General features: G+C 45.8%; 1 non-coding gene across 1 annotated transcript; it reads left to right on the top strand.

The window, feature by feature from the left end:
• Positions 1-2,842: 2,842 nt before the first annotated feature.
• On the top strand, positions 2,843-2,949 carry LOC111728539. The gene has a single exon (XR_002775802.1). It is a non-coding gene; the product is annotated as a small nucleolar RNA U13 (small nucleolar RNA).
• The last annotated feature ends 5,795 nt before the right edge of the window (positions 2,950-8,744 follow it).

Below are 8,744 nucleotides of genomic sequence, written 5' to 3'. Positions count from 1 at the left end.
TAACCACTGTGCTATGGGGGCCGAGCCTCAAGTAATCTTGTCTCAGCCTCTGTGTGTTTTGGGAGACCCAAGGAAGAGGGATCGCTTGAGGCCAGGAATTCAAGACCAGACTGGGAAACATAGCAAGACTCTATTTCTAAAAAAAAGAAAAACAATTTGGAATTAGCCGGGCATAGTGCTGTATGCCTGCAGTCCCAGTTACTCTGGAGGCTGAAGTAGTAGAAGGACTGCTTGAGCCCAGGAGTTCGAGGCTGCAATGAACTATGATCATACCATTGGACTCCAGCCTGGTGACAGAGCCAGACTTTGTCTCTAAAAAACGCACACAAGGGTGGTGCCTGTGGTTCAGTGGGTAGGGTGCCGGCCCCATATACCAAGGGTGGCAGGTTTGAACCTGGCCCTGGCCAAACTGCAACAAAAAATAGCCGGGCATTGTGGCAGGCGCCTGTAGTCTCAGCTACTCAGGAGGCTGAAGTAAGAGAATCTCCTAAGCCCAGGAGGTGGAGGTTGCTGTGAGCTGCGTGACGCCCTGGCACTCTACCGAGGGTGATAAAGTGAGATTCTGTCTTAAATAAATAAATAAAAATTAAAAAAGAAAAGAAAAGAAAACACACACACAAAAGGTAGTGCACTGCCCTCAGGTTTACACAAGAAACTCTCAAATGCTAGAACCCAAATGAACATCCGAATCTTAACGCTTGCTCCCAGAATACTATTATTCTATCATTAAAACACACTCACTGGCATTCACGATACCAGCAAAGAGAAGACTGGCAGTTCAGACTTCAGGTAGCCAAGGGCAGAGCGAGGACTCCAGTGAGTCACCAACTCCCATCCACTTTGCACACAGCAACTGTCCTCCCCATTCTTCATATAAATAAGGAACAAGGAAATACCAAGTATGTGATGTGAAAGATCCCAGCAGAGAAGCCTCAGTCACTTGTGTAAAACGAGTACAGCCCTATTCTGCCAGGTCCACGAGTTTTGTGGCCCTTGTGACCTTCTGCCCCCAAACTCTCTTCTCTCACCACCCTACATCTCCCCGAGTGCCGGAGTGCCAGTCCCCACGCCGATCTCCGTCCTTAATTGTTAGTTAATGTGTTCATTGAGTTTCCATTTGTGCCTTTTGGAGGTAAAAGGCCCTTTTGAGAAAATGTGTTCCTCTCACTGTAGGTGCCCCTTACCTATCAAATAACCTCCGTTTGCCTCCGAGTGCCAGGCAACTGTGTGCTTTTCCTCTGCTGTTTGCCGTCTTAGTCACAGTCCCACAGAAGGATTAAGTGCAAATGTCACTCTGCTGTTTCCTTCAGTAGATTATGGGAGTATAAATTGGATTGTGTAAGTGCAGTTAGCTCTTTCCCCAGTGCTAAGACAGCAAGCAGCGTTTGAGGTCTGTTTTTTTTTTTTTTTTCCTTCCTTGCAGAGAATAGAATGAACAAGCAGAGAGTCATAACTTTCTTTCCCTTGGCAGGCAGGAATATTGAACCGAGACACCTGCCAAATTGCCAATCCCTGGGTGGAATGTATCCAATAACCTAGGAATTTAAATTCAGGATGGCTACTAACTGTCCTGGAGCTGTTTATTGGAAATGATTGCTTTATGAAGACCCCAAAGGGGCCCCTTTCAGCACAGTGGCATTGAGACCTCCTGTGCACTAGGGGGAGCAGTATGAATAACTCTTTTGCTAGAGGTTAAAATAGTCATTGGTAAACTGGATAGGCTGCACAGTTCCTGTGGAAGCCCAGCAGAGCTAATAACTTTGTTTATTCTTGTCACTCCTGTAAATTCACAACCATCTTGTCTTTCAGAGTTGTGTGGACTTCATTGTGTGAGGGGGGACTAGAGCTGTCTTGTGAATTGATTGTTACTGGTCAGCCACAGTATGGAGCAAGTCTTCAGAGTCATTCATAGAAATCCAGTGGGATGATTTTGTATATAATAATGAAAAAGTTAGGCTTGGGCCATGCAGGTGGCTCACACCTGTAATCCTAGCACTCTGGGAGGTCGAGGTGGGTGGAATGCCTGAGCTCACAGGTTGGAGACCAGCCTGAGCAAGAGTGAGACCTCGTCTCTAAAAATAGCCAGGGTGTGGCAGGTGCCTGTAGTCCCACTTGGGAGGCTGAGGCAAGAGAATCATGCCAAGAGTTGGAGATTACTGTGAGCAGTGACACCACTGCACTCTACCAGGAGCAACAAAGTGAAACTCTGTCCTCCCCAAAAACAAAGTTAAGCATGTCTTTTTAAAAGTGTGTTTCTGACCCTTTTATAATTTGTTGTTATTGTTGTTTGAGACAGAGTCTCACTCTGCCTTGAGTAGAGTACTATAGTGTCATAGCACACAGTAACATCAGACTCCTGGGCTCAAGTGATTCTCTTGCCTCAGCCTCCCAACTATCTGGGACTATAGGTGCCTCCTGCAGCACCAGGCTAGTTTTTCTGTTTTTTTTTTTGTTGTTGTTGTTTCTTTTGAGACAGAGTCTCAGTCTATCGCCGCCCTTGGTAGAGTGCCTTGCCTGCAGTTATAGCTCACAGCAACCTCCAACTCTTGGGCTTAAGTGATTCTCTTGCTTCAGCCTCCCAAGTAGCTGGGACTACAGGTACCCGCTGCAACGCTGGCTATTTTTTGTTGCATTTCCCACTGATGTTTTAGCTGGCTGGGGCCAGGTTCAAATCCACCACCCTTGATATATGGGGCTGGCGCCCTACCCACCGAGCCACAGGCAATGCCCTGGTTTTTCTGTTTTTAGTAGAGACTGGTGTCGAACCTCTGAGCTCAGCAATCCACTCGCCTTGGCCTCCCAGAGTGCTAGAATTAGAGGCGTGAGCCACGGTGCCCAGCCTACCCTTTTGTAGTTCTTGAGTGTGATACTAGTGTGTTTACACTCACATGTGGATGTGCCTCCCTCAAATCTTGTTAGGACATTGGCACAATACCCAGGGTTGTGAACAAAAAATCATCTCTTAATTCATTTTTTCTTTATTTTACAAAAGTATAAATTAGCTGAAGATTAGAATTTTTAAAAATAAATTTTTGAGGCCGGGCACAGTGGCTCACACCTGTAATCCTAGCGCTCTGGGAGGCTGAGACGGGTGGATTGCTTGAGTTCATAAGTTCGAGACCAGCCTGATGGCTTGGTGCCTGTGACTCAAGTGGCAAAGGTGCCAGCCACATACACGTAAGGTGGCAGGTTTGAATCCCAGCCCGGCCTGCCAAACAACAATGATGGCTACACCCCCCCCAAAAAAATAGCCAGTTGTTGTGGCAGGCGCCTGTGGTCCCAGCTACTTGGGAGGCGGAGGCAGGAGACTCGCTTGAGCCCAGGAGTTGGAGGTTGCTGTGAGCTGTAATGCCACGGCACTCTACCAAGGGGGACAGCTTGAGACTCTGTCTCAAAAAAAGAAAAAAAAGAGACCAGCCTGAGCAAAAGCAAAACCCTGTCTCTACTAAAGTAGAAAAAAAAACTGAAGCAAGAGGATCTCTTGAGTCCAAGAGTTAGAGATTGTTGTGAGCTATTATTCCACAGCACTCTACCCAGGGCAAGAGTTTAAGACCCTGTCTCAAAAAATAAATAAACAAAGGAACAAAAAATAAATCTTTGGTTGTCCTAAAGCATTAGACAAAATTCAGCCATTTGAGCACCAGCCTTTTCTCTTACTACACCAAGTAGCATTTCTTTTCTTTCTTTTTTTTTAGACAGAGATTCAAGCTGTCACACTGGGTAGAGTGCCATGGAGTCATAGCTCACAACAACCTTGCCTCAGCTTTTCTATTGTTAGTAGAGACCAGGTCTCGATTTTGCTCAGGCTGGTCTTGAACTCATAAGCTTAAGCAATCCACCCGACTCAGCCTCCCAGAGTGCTAGGATTACAGGCGTGAGCCACCACAGCCCAGCCTAGTAGCATTTCAATGTGACATGATTCATTTCCTCTGAGGAGATGTATATTCCACATCTATAATGAAGCAGGAAGGGGTACGTTGGACTTTAACCATATATTCATGCTTCATAGCACCATCTTTTATTTTACCCCAGCTAAAATCTACAGAAAAACTCTTCTTTGATTTTTCTTTTTCCCTCTTTAAACATACTCAACTGGACAAAGTTCTGTGCCTTCTGTCCCTGAAATGTAGTACCTCAGGCCTCCTTGCCCAGGCATCCACCATATTTCAGGTCTCCTCTGAGATTCGTATCTCCAGGTACGGCCATCACCTCATTGCTGTTAGAGCTTTCCAAATGAAGATGCCACTCAGCTGCCTAAAAGCTGTTTGCTTTATGTAACAAATTCCAAGCTGGGCGCAATGGCTCACACCTACAACCCCAGCACTCTGGGAGGCCGAGGCAGGAGGATCACTTGCACTCAGCAGTTCAAGACCAGCCTGAGGAAGAGCAAGACCCCATCTCTACTAAAAAATAGAAAGATTAGCTCAGTGTTGTGGCAGGCACCTATGAGGATCCCTTGACCAAGAGTTTGAGGTTACTGTATGCTAAGCTGAGGCTATAGCACTCTAGCCCGGGCAACAGAGACTCTGTCTCAAAAACAAACAAAATAATCCAAACTCTTTACTGACCTCCTAAAGTTTTTGTATCTGTGTCTGGTCTACCCTGTTGGCCTCAACTCCAGCCACATTCCTTAGTTCCTTACATCAGCTAAGCCCCAGTCACCCGGGTCCTTTCCTGGCACTCATCCGACACCAGGCACCCGGGGTCCTTTCCTGGCACTCATCCGACACCAGGCACCCGGGGTCCTTTCCTGGCACTCATCCGACACCCCATGAACACTTGTTTTTTGTGTTTTTTTGAGACAGAGCCTCAAGCTGTCCCCCTGGGTAGAGTCCTGTGACATCACAGCTCACAGCAACTTCCAACTCTTGGGCTCAAGCGAGCCTCCTGCCTCTGCCTCTCAAGTAGTTGGGACCACAGGTGCCCACCACAACGCCCAGCTGTTTTTTGGTTGCAGTCGTCATTGTTTGGTGGGCCCAGGCTGAATTCAAACCCACCACCTTGGGTGTATGTGGCTGGAGTCTTAGCCACTTGAGCCACAGGTGCCGAGCCCCCCCATGAACACGTGTTGTTTATAAACACAGGGACACTCCGTGCCCTGGTTCCCTCTGTCACCTGGCCCCTAGAAGGGCTCTTTCTTGGTGTCTTCCTGCACTGGCATTCCTTCAGAGCTCAGCTCAGGCCACTTTCTCTTTGTATTTTCTCTGCTATCTCTCTTCTTTTCCCAGACCTATTAATAATTACTTCCTTATCTACATCTCCCTCTCACTTTACATTGACATTTACATGCATATGTCTTACGTAGTTATGAGTTTACCTGTTTTGTTTCTGCTTTCCCTTTCAAAATCGAGATGCCTTGTTAATTTTAATTATTCCAGTAACTAGTATAGTGCCCCATCCAGAGAAGACCCTTAACTGTTTGTTACATCAATGTTATGAGTTGAGACACTTTCATTTATTCATTTATTTGTTCATTTCTTGGGAACCACATGTGCCAAGCTCTCAGGATCTGCTTGGTGGTGACTAAGACAGACAAGGTCACAGCCAGTATAGCGTTTACATTACAGTGTAGGACACAGAAAACAAACAAATGGATTGATAAAGAAAAACAAGCAAATAAACAAGCCAGATAATTCCACCTTCAGATCAGCACTAGGAGGTACCCACATGCTCTGCAGAGGTGAAGCTGCCTGAGGAGACCACACCAGAGCCAGGAGAGTCCCTTGCATAGGTGCCACGAGGGCTGGGACTTCAGAGATGAGAAGGGCACATGTAGGAAAAGAACTGGCTTGTCCAAAGGACAAACCACTGCCAGTATGGCTGGAGCAGGCTGAATGCTACAACTAAATTTGGAAAATGAGCCAACTTAATGTAGCACTAGGATCCAGTGGAGAAGCCCGTCAAGGCTTTAAGTAAGGACATGGCCTAGATCAGATGACAATTTTAGGAACTGTGCTTTTGTCCTTGTAAATAATGCACTAAAGAGGAGCAAGAAAGAGCAGGAAACAGATGAAGCCATTACTCAAGGAACCTTAGGTCAGAGGTGATTATTGGTTGAGGGTGAGAGGGCAAAGGTGGGGATGGAGAAGTAGATATATCAGAGATGCTGTCGAAGGTCAAGTTAAAACCCTCTGTGATGGATTGAATGTGTGTGGAACTAGGGCGAGCCCTGGGGAATATACCAAATAAAAAACAATCCTGATGTTCTGGCTTGAGCATCAGGTATTAGCCACACTCAGAGGCTCACATCCTCATATCTGGGAAGCCAAGGCAGATGAATCCCTTGAACTCACCAGTTCAAGTTCAAGACTAGCCTGAGCAAAAGTGAGAGCATGTCTCTACTAAAAATAGAAAAATTATCTCAGCATTGTAGCACGCACTGGGAGGATCCCTTGACCCCAGGAGTTTGAGGTCTGTGCACTATGACACCAGGGCACTCTACCCAGGGTGACAAAGTGAGACTCTCAAAAAAAAAGTAAAAGAAATGGCAGAACAATATTTTTGTTGTTTCAATGTCGTCATTGTTGTTCTTTTCCCAGCACAATTTTTTTTTTGAGACAGAGTCTCACTATGCCCCCCTCAGGAGAGGGCCTTGGCTTCACAGCTCACAGCAACTTCCAACTCTTGGGCAATTCTAACTCAGCCTTCAGAATAGCTGGGACTACAGGTGCCTGCCACAACACACGGCTATGTTTTTTGTTGTAGTTGTCATTGTTATTTAGCTGACACAGGCCAGGTTCAAACCCCCTAGCCTCAGTGTATGTGGCTGGTACCCTACCCACTGAGCCTCCCAGCACAATCTCAAAAGGAAGAATTAAAAGGGAAACAAAATAACTTCTGCCCAGGAATCAATTTATGTCTCCGCCATTTACCTTCATGTGACCTCAAACAGGTTTTCTCAAAGGTTTCAACTTCAGTTTCTGGTCCATAAAATATTTTATTTTATTTTTTGAGACAGAGTCTCACTTATGTCACCCTTGGTAGAGTGCCATGGTGTCACAGCTCACAGCAACCCCAACTCTTGGGCTTAAGCAATTCTCTTGCCTCAGCCTCCCAAGTAGCTGGGACTACAGGTGCCCGTCACAATGCCCAGCTATTTTTTTGTTGCAGTTCGGCCGGGGCTGAGTTTGAACCTGTCACCCTCGGTATATGGGGCAGCGCCCTACCCACTGAGCCACAGGCACTGCCCCACCTGGCTTTTTTTTGTTGTTGTTGCAGTTGTCATCATTGTTTAGAAGGCCCAGGCTGGGTTCGAACCCACCAGCCTCGGTGTAAGTGGCTGGCGCTATAACCACTGTGCTATGGGTGCTGAGTCATTTTAAAATACTTTAAAATAGGACATTTCTCCGAGGGTTATCGTGACGATTTACTAAAATAGTGTGTGTGGCAAGTAATTCTAATCTCAGCTTCTGTGAGGTATAGGTACTCCAGCAACAGTGAACTACTTTCAGCTGTCCAAAGAAGTTAACCATTCTCTCCGTGGGGCACTTCCCAGTTATACTTATAATGCCATATGTAGATCCTTAAAGATCACTGTCCTGTGTAAAACTGTGCTATAAAACCACAAGGCTGGGGCTGGTCACAGTGGCTCATGGCATAATCCTAGCACTCTGGGAGGCTGAGGCAGGTGGATTGCCTGAGCTCAGGAATTCAAGACCAGCCTGAGCAAGAGCAAGACCTGTTCCTAAAAATAGCTGGGTGTTGTGGCAGGCACCTGTAGTCCGAGCTACTCAGGAGGCTGAGGTAAAAGCATTGCTTGAGCCCCATAGTTTGAGGTGGCTGTGAGCTGTGACACCACAGCACTCTACCAAGGGTGACAAAGAAAGACTATGTCTCAAAAAAAAAAAATCAGAATTAAAAATATTTGTGTTTCAAATGACAATATGAAGAGAATGAAAAAACCACAAAAGTTGAGAAATTATTTACAAATCATATACTCTATGTGGTAACAGTCTAGTAATCAGAATATACAAAGAACATTACAATTCAACAAGAAAAAGACAAACAACTCAGTTTAAAAATGGACAAAAGAGTTAAGTAGATAGTTCTCCAAAGAAGAAATAAAACAAAAAATGATGCTCATTCCTGTTTAGGAAAATGCAAATCAAAACCACAATGAAAGGGCAGTAGAGGTGGCTCACGCCTGTGATGGTGGCACTCAGGGAGGCGGAGGCAGGTGGATTCCCTGAGTTCAGCAGTTGGAGAACAGCCTGACCCAGAGTGAGGCCCCATCTCTAAGACTAGGTAGGCACTTGGAGTCTCAGCTACTTGGGAGGCTGAGGCAAGAGGATCATTTGAGCCCAAGAGTTTGAGATTGCTGTGAGCTGTGACCCCAGGGAACTCTACCAAGGGTGACAAAGTGAGACTCTGTCTCAAAAAAAAAAAATCACAATAAAATACTACTTCGTACTAAGATGCTGTAATTAATGAAAAAGAATACCCAACACAGGAAATAACAACCACTGTCAATGATACGGAGAAATCGGAGCCCTCAGACATTACTGGGAAGAGTGGGAAGTGCTGCAGCCAGTGTGGAAACGGTCTGGTCGTTCTCAGAAAATCAAGCACAGATGTACAGCATGACCTAGAAGTTCTGCTCCTAAGTATCGTATATAGCCAAAAGAATTGAAGACAAAAATTTGTACACAAATATTCAGAATGGTTCTATTTCTAATAGCCGAAAGGTGGAAACAACTCAAATGTCCATCAGCTGATGAACTGGGAAACAGAATGTGATGTAACCA

This window comes from Otolemur garnettii, unplaced genomic scaffold (assembly GCF_000181295.1).
Source record: "Otolemur garnettii isolate 467f Iridium unplaced genomic scaffold, OtoGar3 scaffold00166, whole genome shotgun sequence".
Classification (NCBI taxonomy): Eukaryota; Metazoa; Chordata; class Mammalia; order Primates; family Galagidae; genus Otolemur; species Otolemur garnettii.
Note: the sequence above shows the minus strand (reverse complement) of the source record. Positions and strands in the feature narration are given on the sequence as shown.